Source organism: Callorhinus ursinus, unplaced genomic scaffold, assembly GCF_003265705.2.
Source record: "Callorhinus ursinus isolate GAN/ISIS: 27379988/994484 unplaced genomic scaffold, GSC_fseal_2.0 scaffold12, whole genome shotgun sequence".
Taxonomy (NCBI): domain Eukaryota; kingdom Metazoa; phylum Chordata; class Mammalia; order Carnivora; family Otariidae; genus Callorhinus; species Callorhinus ursinus.
Genome location: NW_027397074.1, coordinates 2,384,182 through 2,401,977, shown reverse-complemented (window position 1 = coordinate 2,401,977; position 17,796 = coordinate 2,384,182). Strand labels below are relative to the sequence as shown.

The 17,796-nt window shown below is 37.7% G+C and overlaps 1 long non-coding RNA gene across 3 annotated transcripts in view; it reads right to left on the bottom strand.

The window, feature by feature from the left end:
* LOC112824738 (uncharacterized) overlaps positions 1–17,796 on the bottom strand; it is a 110,749-nt gene that overhangs the window by 45,402 nt on the left and 47,551 nt on the right. The window contains exon 3 of one of the 3 annotated variants that reach the window (XR_012380171.1): positions 16,929–17,031. The exons of the other annotated variants lie outside the window; for them this stretch is intronic. This is a non-coding gene — a long non-coding RNA (uncharacterized lncRNA). The remainder of the gene's footprint in view (positions 1–16,928; positions 17,032–17,796) is intronic. 3 annotated transcript variants of the gene reach the window in all.

Here is a 17,796-nt window from a genome sequence, read left to right as displayed (position 1 = left end):
AAACAGTAGTTGAATTTGAACTCAGGTAATCTGTCTTCCCACCTGGGCTTCTAAAATAGCCAACACTACTACCATTGTATGGCAATATATTGTTGATTCAAATTATTATCAATAGTCTTGTCTTCTGTTTTACTTATAGAAACTATGGATAATGCTCAACTATCAACCTTTCCTTACCCAATTCTCCCTAAGATAATGATTATATTAATGGCAGACATTTATATAATGCTTTCTATGTGCTGGCTCTGTTCTAAGTGCTTTATAAATAAATTTATTTAATTCTTTAATGAGGTAGGTACAGTCATCATCCCCCATCTCACGTATAAGATAAAGGAGGCACAAAGAAGTCAAGAAACCTGCTCCAGTCATTCTGATAGTGAATGGTGAAACTGGATCTGAACCCAGGCATCTAGGCTTCAGGGTCTATTTCTTTACTACTCTATGAAGGATCCTTTCTTCGTAAGGGGGTTTGGGAACCACGGTCATGGAACTAAGTTATATTGCTGTTTTGTTATATGAATACATCCTTATAGGGTTGGTGTGAGAAATATACTATCAATAAATAAAAAGCACTCGAACAGAGCCTAACACATAGTAAGGATTGTGGGGATAGTTATTATTGTTTTGAAATTTTTAGATAGCCCATCTGGCTTATCAGATCACAAGTTTGGACTCATAAGCCCCATTTGAAAATCAGGATATCATGACCTTTTTCCTGTGGAATCCTAAGCAACCACGGCTGGCTCTACTTGGAGGAGGGAGGCAAACCCACTTTTGGTTTTCTTCCCAAATTTCCTGTTGGGAGTAATATGGAGTCATATGTTTAGTAGAGAAACTTAAGCTAAGACTTATGTAATGCCAAAGTATGGTCATGGGAAGTACAGTGTGTACCCCTGGCACGGTGTAAATAGCAATTTGAACAAGTGACATAAATCAAGGTATACCAAAAACATAATAAATAAATAAATAAATAAATATCAAGGTATACCAATCCATATGTGCTCAATGGCCTTTTAAGTGAAATATCCCATTCAATCCATGGCTGTAACACTCTGTCCCACTGCTGCTTAAGGCCAAGAAGTAAAGGCCATCTGAGCATCGCCAATGCCAGAGTGGGAAGTTTTCTACAGAGCATGCATCTGCCTTCAGACTCCAAGCTTTAGGGAGGCTGGCCTGTCCAATTTTATTCATATGGAATATGACTATGAAACCTCAGTGCCCAATCATTTCTTAAATTTGTCAACTCTGTAATGGATCTGCTGACCTAATAAACAACCCTCCCTGTCCTGCAATCACCATGCCTCTCAACCAACAATGTTTGATGTTCACTAGCCAAAGAGAAAGAGTCCCAACTTCTGTTATTCCATTGGTGCCAACTGAAATTTCTAGCTCCTCAGGTTGGTCCTTAGTCTTCTCTAGACTTAGAAAACCCTCTTAGCTATTTGTCTCATGTCCACCTCTCCATGCCCATCTATTCTGCTTCCCAATCTGCACACCCTCCTATATAATATTTCACTCACAGGAATGGAGCCTTCTAAATGGAAGGATGAACCTTCCTTTCTTCAATCCATTGAAAAGACTCCTAGAAAACAGGTGGCAGGTTATAGATACTCTATGAAAATTTCCACCCCAGCTCTTCAGATAAGAATTTATAACAATGAGTCTCAACCCTGGAAGTAAGTTAGAATTATCTGGGGGAGATTTTTAAAAACATGTTCCAGGGTTTCATTTCAAGATGGCAACATAGCAGGCTCTTCCTCCCATAGACACACACATGGAACAAGTCCCTTTGAAATAAAGTCAGAAACTAGCTGAGCAACTCATCTACATCAGGTAAACAAGGAAAAAAACCCCACACTAAAATGGTAGGAGAGGTGGAGATACAATCTTGCCATAAACCCAACCCCAGCAAAGTGACATATATTCTGGAAAGAAATCACAACTCCCAGCTTCTCCCTGAGAAGTGAAGGGTTGGACCCACCCAACATCAAGCATCCCAACTTTTAGGACTTCCACCCAAGGAATGGGTCCCAAAACACCCAGCCCTGAAGCCAATGGGGTTTCCACCCTTGAGATCCACAAGGCTATAAGGAAACAAAAGGGCTCCTAAGGACTCACAGTGGTTATCCCCCCAGGGCTCAGCTGAGAGAAATCAGATGGAAATGCCCATCTCCCAGTCTTTTCCAGAAACACAAAACAAAATAACCTTTTTATCTTAAAAGCACAGACTGAGGTTCAGGCTCCTAATTTAACACAAATCTAAGACAGACTACAATCCCCTCCAGAGCCTAGTGAGACTGTTGGGTACTATCTTTATGTTCTCCATCTACCCAGCTTATGCACACATCCAATGCACTGGATTTTGCAGTTGTTGCCCAGGGGATGCACCCCCTTGGTCACCTGGCTTTGTTGGCCAGTGGGCTTATGTTCACAGGTTCAAAGGAGAGTAGCAAACAGTACTTAACTGGCTATCCCCTCAAGGCTCAGCACAGAGGCAACAGTCCCAAATGGCCAATTCCCAGTTTTTCCGTGTAACAAGCCTATTTGCGTATCTTAAAAGCTGCACCCTGAAGGTCAGGTTTCAAATTTCACATACATCTAGGAGCCACTTGCTGGCAGGTACCACCTTTGGGCTCTCTCTTTACCTTGTACCAGATTCTCCCCAAAAGAAGCTTGTACACATGTCTGGTATCCCAGCTTCTACAGCAGCCACCCACCAGACACACCTCTTAATTTCCTGGCTCTGGTAGCCAGGAGAACTTACATTCACCAGTACCATAGGATTATAACAAAGAACCAGTTCTTTGTGGCTATTCCCCATGGGCTGTGCACAGAGGAAACAGAGAAATACCCATCTCCCAGTACTTCCCTCAAAGAGGTCTAGTTGCATCCTTAAAAAGATGCTGCCTGAGGGTCTGGCTTCCAGACAGCCTGCATCCAGGTGCTGAGATCCTCCCATTTGGGACACTGTCAGATCTTGACATAGATCAACTCCTGGGAGGCATTAAGAATAAAGAGAGTTGCTTAGATAATCACAAAGGTTTGAGAGACAGTCATAAAGGTCTGAGAACTAGGGACAGGATAAATGGTAAGGTTCATTTTCTATGGAAGACCACTTCCTTCAAGACTGGGGGAGGTGGCTATTTTATCTAATGCACAGAAAACAACACAGGGAGTCAAGTAAAATGAAGGATCAGAGAAATATGTTCCAAACAAAAGAACAAGATAAAAATTCAGAAATAGACCTTAAGGAGATGAATATAAGTGAATTACCTGATAAAAGAGCTCAAACAATGGTCATGAAGATGTTCACTGAGGTCAGGGTAACAGTGTGTGGACAAAGTGATAATTTCAACAAAGAGACAGGAAAATAAAAGTAAGTACAAACAAAAGCTGAAGAATAACTGAATTTAAAAATTCAATAGAGGGGCACCTGGGTGGCTCAGTCAGTTGAGTGTCCAATTCTCAGTTTCAGCTCAGGTCATGATCTTGTGGGTCGTGGAATCAAGCCCTGTGTTGGGTTCCCTGCTCAGCAGGGAGTGTGCTTCAAGAGTCTCTCCTCCTTCCCCTCTTCCCCCTGCTCATGCTCTCTCTCTAAAATAAATGAATAAATCTTTTTTAAAAGATTTTTTTAATCTTTAAAAATCTATTCTGATGTGAATCCCTCTATTGAACTTTTAAAAAATAGATAATAGTTAAGCAGAGAAAGAATCAGTTGATCTTAAGCAGAGAAAGAATCACTTAAAGACAGGGCAATGGAATTCATTCAGGCAGAGTAGAAAAAAAGAAAAAAGGAATGAAGATGGCTTAAGAGACCTATGGGATATACCATCAAGTTGACCAATATTTGCATTTCAAGGGTCTGAGAAAGAGAAGAGAGAAAGGGGCAGAAAGCTTATTCAAAGAAATAATGGCTGAGGGGCACCTCGGTGAGGCTCAGTTGGTTAAGTGTCTGCCTTCAGCTCAGGTCATGATCCCAGGGTCCTGGGATCAAGCCCCACATCAGGCTCCCTGCTGAGCAGGGAGCATGCTCCTCTCTCCCTCTGCCTCCCACACATGCTTGCTCTGTCTCTCTAGTGCACTCTCTCTCAAATAGATAAAATCTAGAAAGAAGGAGGGAGGGGAGGGGAGGGGAGGAGGGGGGAGGGGGGAGGGGGGGAGGGGAGGGGAGGGGAGGGGAGGGGAGGGGAGGGGAGGAAGAAAGAAAGGCTGAAAACTTCCCTAACCTGAAAAAAGAAACAGACATCCAGATCCAGGAAGCCCAGAGAGTTTCAAATAAGATGAATCTAAAGAGACACATGCCAAAACACATTATAATTAAAAAGTAAAAAGTTAAGATAAGTAAAGAATCTTAAAAATAGCAAGAAAAAAAAACCCCACCTTGTTACATACAAGGAAACCCCCATAAGACTATCAGCCGATTTTTCAGCAAAAACTTTGCAGTCCAGAAGAGATAGCATAATATATTCAAAGTTGTCCTTCACAATTGAAAAAGAGATAAAGAGTTTTCTAGGAGGCAAAAGCTGAAGGAATTCATCACCACAAGACTGGGCTTATAAGTAATGTTAAAGGAATGTCTTCAAGCTCAAATGAAAGGATGATAAGTAGTAACAGGAAAACACATGAAAATTTAAGTCTCATCAGTAAAGGTAAATATATAGTTAAATTCAGAATACTCTAACGTTGTAATGGTGATGGTTAAATCACATATAAAGCTGGTATGACAGTTACAAGACAAAAGTGTTAAAAATAACTATGTAATTTGCTAAGGGAAACACAATTAAAAAATGTAAATTATGTAAATTGTGACATAAAAAAGATAACATGTCAGGAATGAAGTAAAAGTATAGAGTTTCTGTATAAGTTCAAACTTGTTATTACTAAAAGTAGACAATTATAATTGTTTTATATAAGCCTCATGGTAACCACAAAGCAGAAAACTACAGTAAATTCACAAAAAAGAGAAAGGAATAGAAGCATACTACTACAGGAAGTCATCAAATCACAAAGGAAGAGAGTGAGAGAAGAACAAAGGAATTATAACACAGCCAGAAACCAATTAATAAAATGGCAATAGTAAGTTCATACCCATTAATAATTATTTTAAATCTAAGTGGAATAAATTCTCCAATTAAAAGACACTGAGTGGCTGAATAGATAAAGAACAAAACCCAACTATCTGCTGCCCAAGACTCACTTGAGCCTTAAAGATATAAACAGGCTTAAAGTGAAGGATGAAAAAAGATATTCATGCAAATGGAAACCAAAAGAGATCAAGGTTATCTATACTTGGACAAAATAGAATTTAATACAAAGACTGCAATGAGACAAAGAAGGTAATTATATAATGATAAATGGGTCAATTCGACAAGAGGACAAAATATCTGTAAGTATATATGCATCCAACATGGGAGCACCAAAATATATAAAGCAAATATTAACAGACCTAAAGGGAGAAATGAACACTGATACAAGTATAGTGGGGGACTTTAATAACCCCTTTCAACAATGGGTAGATCATCCACAAAGAAAATCAAGAAAGAAACATTGGACTTAATACATTAGACCAGATGGATGTAACAGACATTTATAGAACATTCCATTCAAAAGCAGAATACATATTCTTCCCAAGTAGAACACTGAAACATTCTCCAGGATAGCTCATTTATTAGGTCACAAAACAAGTTTCAATGAAATCAAGAAAACTGAAATCATATCAAGCACCTTTTCTTATCACAACGGTATGAAACTAGAAGTCAATTACAAGAAGAAAACTAGAAAAGCAAAAATGTGGAGACTAAAAAAAACTGTTACTAAACAACCAATAGGTCAAAGAAATCAAAGGAGAAGTAAAAACTATCTACAAATGAAAACAAACAAAAAAAAGACATGCTAAAATCTATGAATGCAGCTAAGGCAGTTCTAAAAGGGAAGTTCGTAGCCATACAGACTTACCTCAAGAAACAAGAAAAATCTTAAAACATCTAACTTTACACCTAAAGAAATAAGAAAAAGAAAACAAAGTCCAAAGTTGGTAAAAGGAAGGGAATAATAAAATGAGAGTGGCAATAAATAAAGACCAAAAAGACAACAGAAAAGATCAATGAAACTAAGAGTTGATTCTTTGAAAAGAAACAAAACTGACAAAACTTCAGCTAGACTAACAAAAACAAACACAAAAACAAAAAAACCAAGAGGACTCAAAATCAAAAATGAAAGAGTAGTTACAACTGATAGCACAGAAATACTAAGGATCTTAGGAGATTACTACAACGATTATATGACACAAGTTAGACAACTTGGAAGAAATGGGTAAATTCCTAGGAAAACATAATCTGGAAGAAATAGAATATCTGAATAGATCAATGCCTAGTAAGGAGACTGAATTAGTAATCAAAAACCTTCCAACACACAAAAGTCCAGAGCCAGATGGCTTCCCTGGTGACTTCTAACAACCACTTAAAGAATTAATAACAATCCTCAAACTCTTCCAAAAACAGAATAGGAGGGAACACTTCCAAATTCATTTTACAAGGCACCAAACCAGACAAGGGCACCCTGAAAAAAATAAAGAGAATTACAGGCCAATATCCCTGATGAACATAGATGGAAAAATCTTCAACAAAATATTGCCAAATTGAATTGAACAATACATTAAAAGGATCATATACCATTATCAGGTGAGATTTATTCCAGGAATGCAAAGATGGTTCAGCATATGCAAATCAATATAATACACCACATAACAAAATGAAGGATAAAGACTATAGGATCCTCTTGACAGATGCAGAAAAAGCATTTGACAAAATCAACATCTATTCATGATAAAAACTCTCAACAAACAGTTATAGAGGAACATAATAAAGGACATATACGACAAGTCTACAGCTAACATCATTCTCAACACTGAAAAGCTAACAGCTTTTCCTCTATGATCAGGAACAAGAAAAGGATGCCTACTCTCCTTCACTTTTTTTAAAAATAGTAGGGAAAGTTCTAGCCAGAAAAATTAGGTAAAAATAATAAGTAAATGAATGAATGAATAAAATAAAAGGCATCCACGTGGAAAGGAGGAAGTAAAATGCCACTATTTACAGATGACATATTATACAGAGAAAACTTTAAAGACTTTACCAAAAAAAACCTGTTAGAATAAATGAATTCAGTAAAGTTGCAGATACAAAAATAAGCATATGAAAATCTGTTGCATTCCTATACACTAATAACAAACAATTGGAAAGAGAAATTAAGAACATGATCCTATTGCCAACTGCATCAAAAATAATAAAGTACCTATGAGTAAATTTAACCAAGAAGGTGACAGATCTATACACTGAAAACTACAAGACACTGATGAAAGAAACTGAAAACACAAATAGAAAGATTCCATGCTCATGGATTGAAAGAACATTGTTAAAATGTACATACTACCCAAAGCAATCTATAGATTCAGTGCAATCCCTAATGAAAATTCCAATGCCATTTTTCACAGTAGAAAAAAATCTTAAAATTTTATGGAACCATAAAAGACCCCAAATAGCCAAAGCAATCATAAGAAGGAAGAACAAAGCTAGATATATCACATTCCCTGATTTTGAACTATATTACAAAGCTATAGTAATCAAAACAATATGGTATTGGCATAAAAATAGACATAAATCAATGGAATACAGAGCCCAGAAATAAATCCGTGCTTTTATGCCAATTAATTTATGACAGAGAGGCCAAGAATATACAATGGGGAAAGGATTTTCAGTAAATGGGTGTTGGGAACCTGGACAGCAACATGTAAAAGAATGAAATTGAACCCCTGTCTTAAACCATACACAAAAATCAACTCAGAATGGATTAAAGACTTGAATACAAGACCTGAAGCCATAAAACTCCTAGGAAAAAACACTGGGGTTAACTATTTGACAATGGTCTTGCCAATTAGTTTTTTAGAACTGATATCAAAAGCAAAGACAAAAAAAGCAAAACTAAACAAGTGGGACTACATCAAACTAAAAAGCTCTGCACAGCAAAGGAAACCATCAACAAAGTGAAAAAGCAATCTACTGAATGGGAAAGAAATGTTTGCAAACCCTATATCTGATAAGGGGTTAGTATCTAAACCATATAAAGAACTCAGAGCAAAAACTTGGTAGCAATAATATTATTAAAAATAGGCAGAGAAATTGAATAGCATTTTTCCAAAGAAGACATACAAATGGCCAACAGTACTTGGAAAGGTGCTCAACATCACTAATCATCAGGGAAATTCAAATAAAAACTATAATGAGATATCAGCTCTCATCTGTTAGAATGTCTATCGTCAAAAATATAAGAGATAACAAGTGTTGGTGAATATGTGGAGAAAAAGGAACCCTTGGTACACTTGTGGTGGAAATGTAAACTAATGCAGCCACTATGGAAGAGTATGGAGGTTCCTCAAAGAAAAAGAGATTATCTTATGATCTGCAATTCCACTTCTGGGTATATATTCAAAGGAAACAAAATAACTACCTCAAAAAGATATCTATCCCTATCTTCATTGAGGCATTATTTACCATAGCCTAGATATGGAATTATCCTCAGTGTTTATCAGTGAATAAATGGATAAAGAAAATGTGATACACATACACACACACGCAGAAGACTATTATTCAGCCACAAAAAAAGAAGGAAATCTGGCCATTTTCAACAACATGTATGGACCTTGAGGGCGTTATGCTAAGTGAAATAAATGAGAGAGAGAAAGACAAATACTGTATGGTCTCACCTATAAAAACTGGAATCTAAAAAACTGAACTCATAGAACAGATTGGTGGTTGCCAGAGGTGGGGGGTGGGATGGGGGGGGGACTGGTTAAGTGTGGTTAGAAAGTATAAACTTTCAGTTGTAAAATAAGTAAATCCTGGGGATATAATGTAGAGCATGGTGCCTATAATTAACAATAATACACTGTATATTTGAAAGTTGCTAAGAAAATAAATCTTAAAAGTCCTCATTATAATAAAAAATTTGAATCTATATGACTGATATTAATTAAATTTATTGTGATCATTTCACTATATGTGATCAAATCATTATACTGTACACCATGGACTAATACACTATTTTATGTCAACTATATCTCCATAAAACTTGGAAAAAATACAGATGTTCCAGTTGCCAAACCAAATTAAAACAGAATATCTGAGATCAGAGATTCTTTGGTATAGCCAGGACTGAGAACCACTGATAAAGGACCACTGTCCTTTAGAGGTAGAAGGAACCATAAAGACCATGAGTCTACAAAGACTTAGGCCATAACATAAGGCTGGAGTAGTGATCTGCTCAGTTTCTGGAGTGTCAGAAGCTTTTAAGGGACAGGGCATCCCTGCAGATAGTATACTATGGCTAGACTCTGTCTGGCATCTATGGCCCTATTTATATAGAGAGTTTTCTCCCATGACACTCTCGTTAATCAACCAGGCCATGATGAGCCAAGCTCTAAGATGTGTCATTAAAACTTTTAATTAGTTCGTTCGTGGCTGGTTGTTCTTCTTTTTCTTTTCTTTCTTTCTTTCTTTCCTTTCCTTTCTTCTTTCTTTCTTTCTTTCTTAAGATATTGTTTATTTATGTGAGACAGAGAGCATGAGCAGGGAGGAGGGGCAGAGGGAGAGGGAGAAGCAAACTCCACACTGAGCAGGAAGCCAATGTGGAACTCAATCCCAGGACCCTGGGATCATGACCTGAGCTGAAGGCAGACACTTAATTGACCGGGAGAGCCAGGCGCCCTGGCTGGTTGTTTCTTTTAAGGATAGAAATACCAAAAAATATTTACAAAAAGAAGGAAAGGGCGCCTGGGTGGCTCAGATGGTTAAGCGTCTGCCTTTGGCTCGGGTCATGATCCTGGAGTCCTGGGACGAGTCCCGCATCGGGCTCCCTGCTCCTTGCGAGCCTGCTTCTTCCTCTCCCTCTCTCTCTCTCTCTCCCTCTCTCTGTCTCTCATAAATAAATAAATAAAATCTTTAAAAAAAAAAAAGGAAAATTAGAGATTCAAAATACCAGACTCTCACAATATCAAGATAAATACAAAATATCAAAGAACAATTTTACACAACTTATTCAATAAAATGAAAGAAAACTGGAGTAAATGGAGACAGTTATTATGTTCTTAAATGGTAAGACAAGAGGTAAGAAGGGCAGTTTCCCTAAAATTAATTGGTAAGTTTGAAAAATTTCCAGTCAAAATCATAATGAAATTTAAAAGTATGTAGCTTTACTGAGTGCTTGTAAAGTTCATTTGGAAAAGGAATGGCAAAGAATGTATAAGAAAACACTGAAAAAGAGAGAAGAACAAGGAGAGCGAGTTTGTGGTGCCAACTTCTAACGTGTATTCTAAGTCCACAACAATTAAAATTATGTTGTAATAGTGAAAGAATGGGCATTATAATGGTAAGAATAATTGTGAAACAAAGCCCAGTATATCTGATAGTGTAATAAAAGCAGCATTTCACATCAGTGAAAGTATAAGGGATAATTTTTAAAATATATTCAGACAATTAGTTCAGTATTGGGAAACAATTTTTACTTTCTATCTCAAACTATCTACTAAAATAAAAACCAATGAGATACAAATCAAGTTAATACTTAAAACTACAAAAAAACAGTAAAAATAAGCAAAAGATATAAACATACACTCACAAAAGATATGAATGACTAATATGTACGTGAAAAAGGGTTCAACGTTAGTCATCAGCAAAATGCAAACTAAAATCACAAAAAAACACCACCTAGCAAAATGGTTGAAATTAAAAACTCTGACAACACCAAATGTTAGCAGGGATTTAGAGCAACTGGAACTCTTACACATTGTTGGTGAGAGTGTAAAATAATAGAAATTTTTTTTTAAGTTCTAGCAGTTTCTTATAAAACTAAATATACACTTTCCCAATGGTTCATTAACTCTACTTCTGGATATTTGCTTAAAAGGAATAAAAACATGTGTCCACAAGAATACTTGTGCAAGAATTCATTTATAAGAACCAAGAACTGAAATCTGGTATGCGTCAGTTGGAAAATAGTAATATTTAACACAATGGAATATCAGTAACAAAAAGGAATGAACTACTGATACTAAAAATAATAATCATTATAATAAAAGCTGAGTGTAAGAGGCCTTACATGAAAGTGCACACTGAATAACTCCATTTATATCAAGATTTATAATATGTAAAACTAATCTAAAATGAAAAACAAACAAAAACAAAACCAGCAACCTCAGAACAGTGGTTAAGAAGGGACATGATACACAATGTTAACATTCTATTTCTTGATGGGATTTTAGGTTACAAGTGTGTGCATTTGCTAAATTCAGCAATGAATATTTTAAATTTGCATTTTCTTTTTTTAAATAATTTTTATTGTTATGTTAATCACCATACATTACATCATTAGTTTTTGATGTAGTGTTCCATGATTCATTGTTTGTGCATAACACCCAGTGCTCCACGCAGAATGTGCCCTCTTTAATACCCATTACCAGGCTAACCCATCCTCCCACTCCCCTCCCCTCTAGAACCCTCAGTTTGTTTTTCAGGGTCCATCGTCTCTCATGGTTTGTCTCCCCCTCTGACTTACTCCCCTTCATTCTTCCCCTCCTGCTATCCTCTTTTTTTCTTTATATTGCATTATTTCTTTCAGAAGTACAGATCCGTGATTCATCAGTCTTGTACAATTCACAGTGCTCACCATAGCACATACCCTCCCCAATGTCTATCACCCAGCCACCCCATCCCTCCCACCCCCCACCACTCCAGCAACACTCAGTTTGTTTCCTGAGATGAAGAATTCCTCATATCAGTGAGGTCATATGATACATGTCTTTCTCGGATTGACTTATTTCACTCAACATAACACCCTCCAGTTCCATCCACGTCGTTGCAAATGGCAAGATCTCATTCCTTTTGATGGCTGCATAATATTCCATTGTGTATATATACCACCTCTTCTTTATCCATTCATCTGTCGATGGACATCTTGGCTTTTTCCACAGTTTGGCTATTGTGGACATTGCTGCTATAAACATTGGGGTGCACGTACCCCTTCGGATCCCTACATTTGTCTCTTTGGGGTAAATACCCAGTAGTGCAATTGCTGGGTCATATGGTGGCTCTATTTTCAACTGTTTGAGGAACCTCCATACTGTTTTCCAGAGGGGTTGCACCAGCTTGCATTCCCACCAACAGTGTAGGAGGGCTCCCCTTTCTCCACATCCCCGCCAACATCTGTCGTTTCCTGACTTGTTAATTTTAGCCATTCTGACGGGTGTGAGGTGGTATCTCATTGAGGTTTTGATTTGGATTTCCCTGATGCCGAGCAATGTTGAGCACTTTTTCATGTGTCTGTTGGCCATTTGGATGTCTTCTTTGGAAAAATGTCTGTTCATGTCTTCTGCCCATTTCTTGATTGGATTATTTGTTCTTTGGGTGTTGAGTTTAAGAAGTTCTTTATAGATTTTAGATACTAGCCCTTTATCTGATATGTCATTTACAAATATTTTCTCCCATTCTGTCGGTTGTCTTTTGGTTTTGTGGACTGTTTCTTTTGCTGTGCAAAAGCTTTTTATCTTGATGAAATCCCAAGAGTTCATTTTTGCCCTTGCTTCCCTTGCCTTTGGCGATGTTTCTAGGAAGAAGTTGCTGTGGCTGAGGTCGAAGAGGTTGCTGCCTGTGTTCTCCTTTAGGATTTTGATGGACTCCTGTCTCACGTTTAGGTCTTTCAACCATTTGGAGTCTATTTTTGTGTGTGGTGTAAGGAAATGGTCCAGTTTCATTCTTCTGCATGTGGCTGTCCAATTTTCCCAACACCATTTCTTGAAGAGGCTGTTTTTCCATTGGACATTCTTTCCTGCTTTGTCAAAGATAAGTTGACCATAGAGTTGAGGGTCCATTTCTGGGCTCTCTATTCTGTTCCATTGATCTATGTGTCTGTTTTTGTGCCAGTACCTTACTGTCTTGATGATGACAGCTTTGTCATAGAGCTGGAAGTCTGGAATTGTGATGCCGCCAGCTTTGCTTTTCTTTTTCAAGATTCCTCTGGCTATTCGGGGTCTCTTCTGGTTCCATACAAATTTTAGGATTATTTGTTCCATTTCTTTGAAAAAGGTGGATGGTATTTTGATGGGGATTGCATTGAATGTGTCGATTGCTCTAGGTAGCATTGACATCTTCACAATATTTGTTCTTCCAATCCATGAGCATGGAACGTTTTTCCATTTCTTTGTGTCTTCTTTGAATTTGCACATTTTCTTGTAAAATTTACCACAAAATTTTAAAAAACTGAGGACTTGCCTATGGTTTAACTATAACTTGCTCATCCCAGATTCCAATTCTCTATTCTTGGAAAACCCAGTTTTGTGGTTAAAAAAATGTTTTCTAAGCTGTAAACAAATAAATGTCTACTTTATGACATGCTAATTTAGGGTGAAGTATACTGACATCTGCAATTTACTTTGAAATACATTCCAAAAAAAGGTAAATTGATAAAGATGTACAAAGAGATAGCTATTTGGTAAAGAAAGTATAATAAAGTATCATGGCGGGCAGAATAATGTCCTCCCAAATATGTCCACATCCTAATTCCCAGGTGAATATTAAGGTTGCAGATGGAATTAAGTCAGCTCATCAGTTGATCCTGAGGTAGGGAGGGTATCCTGTATTATCCAGGGGGACTCAATGCAATCACAAGAGTCAGTAGCATTGGAAGAGGTGGCAGGAGAGGAGAATCAGAGAGGTGTAACTATGGAAGAAGTTCAGAGAGATGCCAGTGGCTGGCTTCGAAACTGGAGGAAGGAAGGCATGAGCCAAGGAACAAAGCAGTCTTTAACTTACACAACCGTCCCTGTATAAAATGTATAATTATCAATTCAAGGGAAAGTGACAAGAAAGTTTTCAAATCAGTTTGGAAAAAAAGAAAAAACCCTAATAGAAAAAGCAATGGGGAAAAACAAGCAAAATCACCAAAAAAGACATTGTCAATAATCTTGTGAAAAAAAATACTTGCTCTTTATCAGTACTCAAATGTATTCAAACTGAAATGGGAATTAAACAAGGTCTTGGAAAAGATCCATTTTTTTTTTATTATACTAGAGAGTGTGGGTGAAGACACAGGGAAGGGGTGCTTCATATGGTCCTAGTGAGACTGAAAAATACTCAGGCTTTCTGAAGTGTAATTTTTTTTTATATTAAGGGTCTTAAACATGTTCATTATCTGTATGCTGAAAATTTCATCTTCAGAAATTTCACAGGGAGATGTGAAAAAAAGGTTTTAAGTATATTCGTTGAAGCAATGTTTGTAATTCAAAACACTGAAAACAATCTGAACATTTCACAACAGGATGATTGAATTATGTTTCACACATAAAACAGAAAACTACACCACGATTAACAGTATAATTTTTGACAAACATTGAATAATAGCATACGACTTGTATGCTGGGGGGAAAGCAAGATATAAAACCATCGACAATGTAATCCCATTCTTGCTTAAAATTATATGTAAACATAATATTAGAAAGGTTATACACCTGGTTGTAAGTGGTGGTTATCTCTTCTAAGTGGTGGGGTTAAAGGGTCCCTTCTCTTTAACACTTTATGTGATATTCATCTACTACGCCAGAATGTAAGCTCCTTGTGGGTAAGAAACAGCTCTTGTTCACCACCATACCTTCAGCTTCTTACAGTGTCCAGCACAGGAAGGATGCCCAACAAACGTTGATGGACTTATAAATTGAATAGTTTTCTCTTTATTTCCAAATTTTCTGTCATCAGAATTAAGTGAAATCCACAGTCATACAACCTCTCTAATCAAAATAGTCTTAACACAAGTATTTTTTTTTGAAGAAAAAAACAGCAAGACAAAACACAGTTTATGAGTTAAAAATTAAGCACAATTCAAATGTCCAGTAGTTATTTTAAAATTTTGTTTTTAAGTGTTTGGTGACCACCAGAAAGTGATTATAGAACATTAAGGAAAAATTAGGAAATGTAATTACACATGTAATTACACATGTAATATGATCTCCACATGTGAGCAAATATCTTATAGAGAAAAGACTAAACATATGAGAATGTTAACCACAGTTTTTGGAGGTTGGAATTATTTGAGTTATCTTTCCTTCTTTATCCTTTTCTCCTTTCCAAATTTCTGACAGTAAGAATGCATTATTCACATAGTCACAAAATGTTTAAATTCTTTAAAATACCAGAAAGAGGAAGCAAAATAAAGTGGATAAGAGAAGGAGCCAGAACAAACTGTCTGGGTTGGAAGCTGGCTCTTCCTAGCTATGACCTTGAGCATTTGGCTCAACTCTGCTTCCTTTTCTGTAAAATAAGGACAATAATAGAACCTACCTCACAAGTACATCATCATAGTTGTTTTTATTTTAAAAAGTTAATACTCACAGCACTTAAAATAGCATCTAGCACATAATAAAGGCTATAGAAGTGTTTGTTAAAGGATGCCTGGGCGGCTCAGTCGGTTAAGCGTCTGCCTTTGGCTCAGGTCATGATCCCAGGGTCCTGGGATCGAGCCCCACATCGGGCTCCCTGTTCAGCGGGGAGTCTGCTTCTCCCTCTCCCTCTGCTGCTCCCCCTGCTTGTGCTTTCTCTCTCTCTCTGATAAATAAATTATATCTTAAAAAAAAAAGTCATTGCTAAAGTAAGTTATTAATGAACCAAGTCTCTGGAGAGCCACATGGTAACCATATTTCTTTTTCTCCTTTCCTTCCTTCCTTCCCTCTTCCTTTCTTCTGTCACCCACAGGTTCCTTTCCCTTTGGAGAAAGACATGTATTTAGGGAAGATGGGGCAACAGATTATCTAAGTCAACATATTGAGACAACAGCAAACAAGAACTTAACGCCTGGATAGAATACTGGAAATCAGAAGTAATGTGCCAATGTTTCTGTATGTGGTGATAAGAAGAATTGGGGGGAGGAGGTGGTGGGAGATTGAAGACAAGATGAGCTAGGAGAAGGTCAGGAACTTGGGGCTTCACACCTCAATCATAGCACATACCCATTGGCCAGCCTACCTTGGATCATTCCAACTGAATTGTGAGGGAGTCTGTAGAAAAGGGATGCACTCATCCCCTGCCACAAGGCAGCAGTTTTACCAAGAGCAAGTTGTGGGCAGGCAGGGGAGGCCCTAACTAGGCCCTTTCAGCTCTACTCTATTTAGCCCATGTCCTGAGACATTTCTCCCCCCAGGTGCGGCTTCTTGATGCCTAGGTTAAACCTGGTCTGGGTCAGTGCCGGGAACCCAGTGTTTCCCATCAGGATGACCGCTCCATTGTTTTCTCTGCAGAATGACACCAGCACTTGGGAAAAAGGAAAACATGTATCTTGTGTTGGTTCTGCTTCATTTTTAGAGAGCTACCATTTCTTCTTCCTGTAATAATGTGTATGCCAGCATTAGTCTGTATGGTTATACTTACTGTGTCTGTTTTTAACATTGCCTTTCAAAGGGTTAACCATACATTAATCAAATTAAAAAAGAACATGTTAAGTGAAATCCACAGTCATACAACCTCTCTAAACAAATGTCATAAAGTTGAAAATAAACAGTTTAACCTGCAAATCAGTTATCCAGGGAACACTAAGACACCCTCTCTTTAATTTTTTTCAGATTACATCAAAACCCTGGCTTCAGATCAGAATTGCAGAATGCTTGCACGCTAGTGAGCTTGGAACCTATTGCAAGTCAGGCACATTACTCTTCCTTAAATGTCAAAACAGTGAGTACAGCATCTCCTGAGAACCATAAACAGCCAGCAGAGACTTAATATCAAGATGAAACCTTTCCAGACAAGTCCCCTCTTTTTACCATTTAATTAAGATTACAGTTTGGATCTAACATGAACACTTGCCAGATCCTTTCCACCAGAGCTCTTAAGACCCACCTTCCTCTGGGTCCTTTGAGGAAGACTTTGTGATCCACCACATTTGGACCAAAAGGAAGGCGGTTGCTGCCCTGCGGTTCCTCAAGAGAAGCAGGAAATCCACCTAAGTGAGCGGAAAGCCAAAAGTTAGAAAATGCATGGCTTAACTTTAGGCTCAGAGAAATTTCAAAAAGAGGAGAGTCCAGCTCAGTGACTCCCCAGTCAGTTCTCAAAAGCAACAATCTGGTATAAAAAAGGAAAAGCTCGACCTCATCTGGGCTGGCATAACCATAACCGGAGTGGCTGGGGAGGCCCAGAAACAGATATCCAGAGCTGGGAATGTCCAAGAACAGTTTGAATTTGGGTGTTGAATGGGATCAGGAGTTGTGGGGCTGAGAACAGTTGGGTGTCTGTGCCAAGCATGACACCCACCCTGTAGTAAGTGATCACTGCTTTTAGCATATAAATAAACCAATTAAGTTTAATTAGCTAATTAAACTATAATCCAGGCTTTTGATTTTGTAGCAGTAGTTATGGTTCAGAAGGTCTGGGGTTTATCTTTTTAGGAGAACTTCTTATAAACCAATGAATAACCTGATTCTTAGCCAGTAGGGAGGGTGTTGGTCTGGGGGAAAAATATATTTTATTTTGTTGGCCTTCCTGACCCATCCCATTTTAGCCAAAGGCAACAATGGCAGAATTTTGTTTGGTGACATATGTCATTTACTAGGTTTGTGTAAAAACAGTACTAAGATTGATGCCAGAACTTACACAGAATTTTGTCTCCTTCTGCCTATATGGTTCCCAGTTAGTCAACCCAACATCAGAGCATATGACCATAAACACACACACACACACACACACACACACACACACACACACACACACA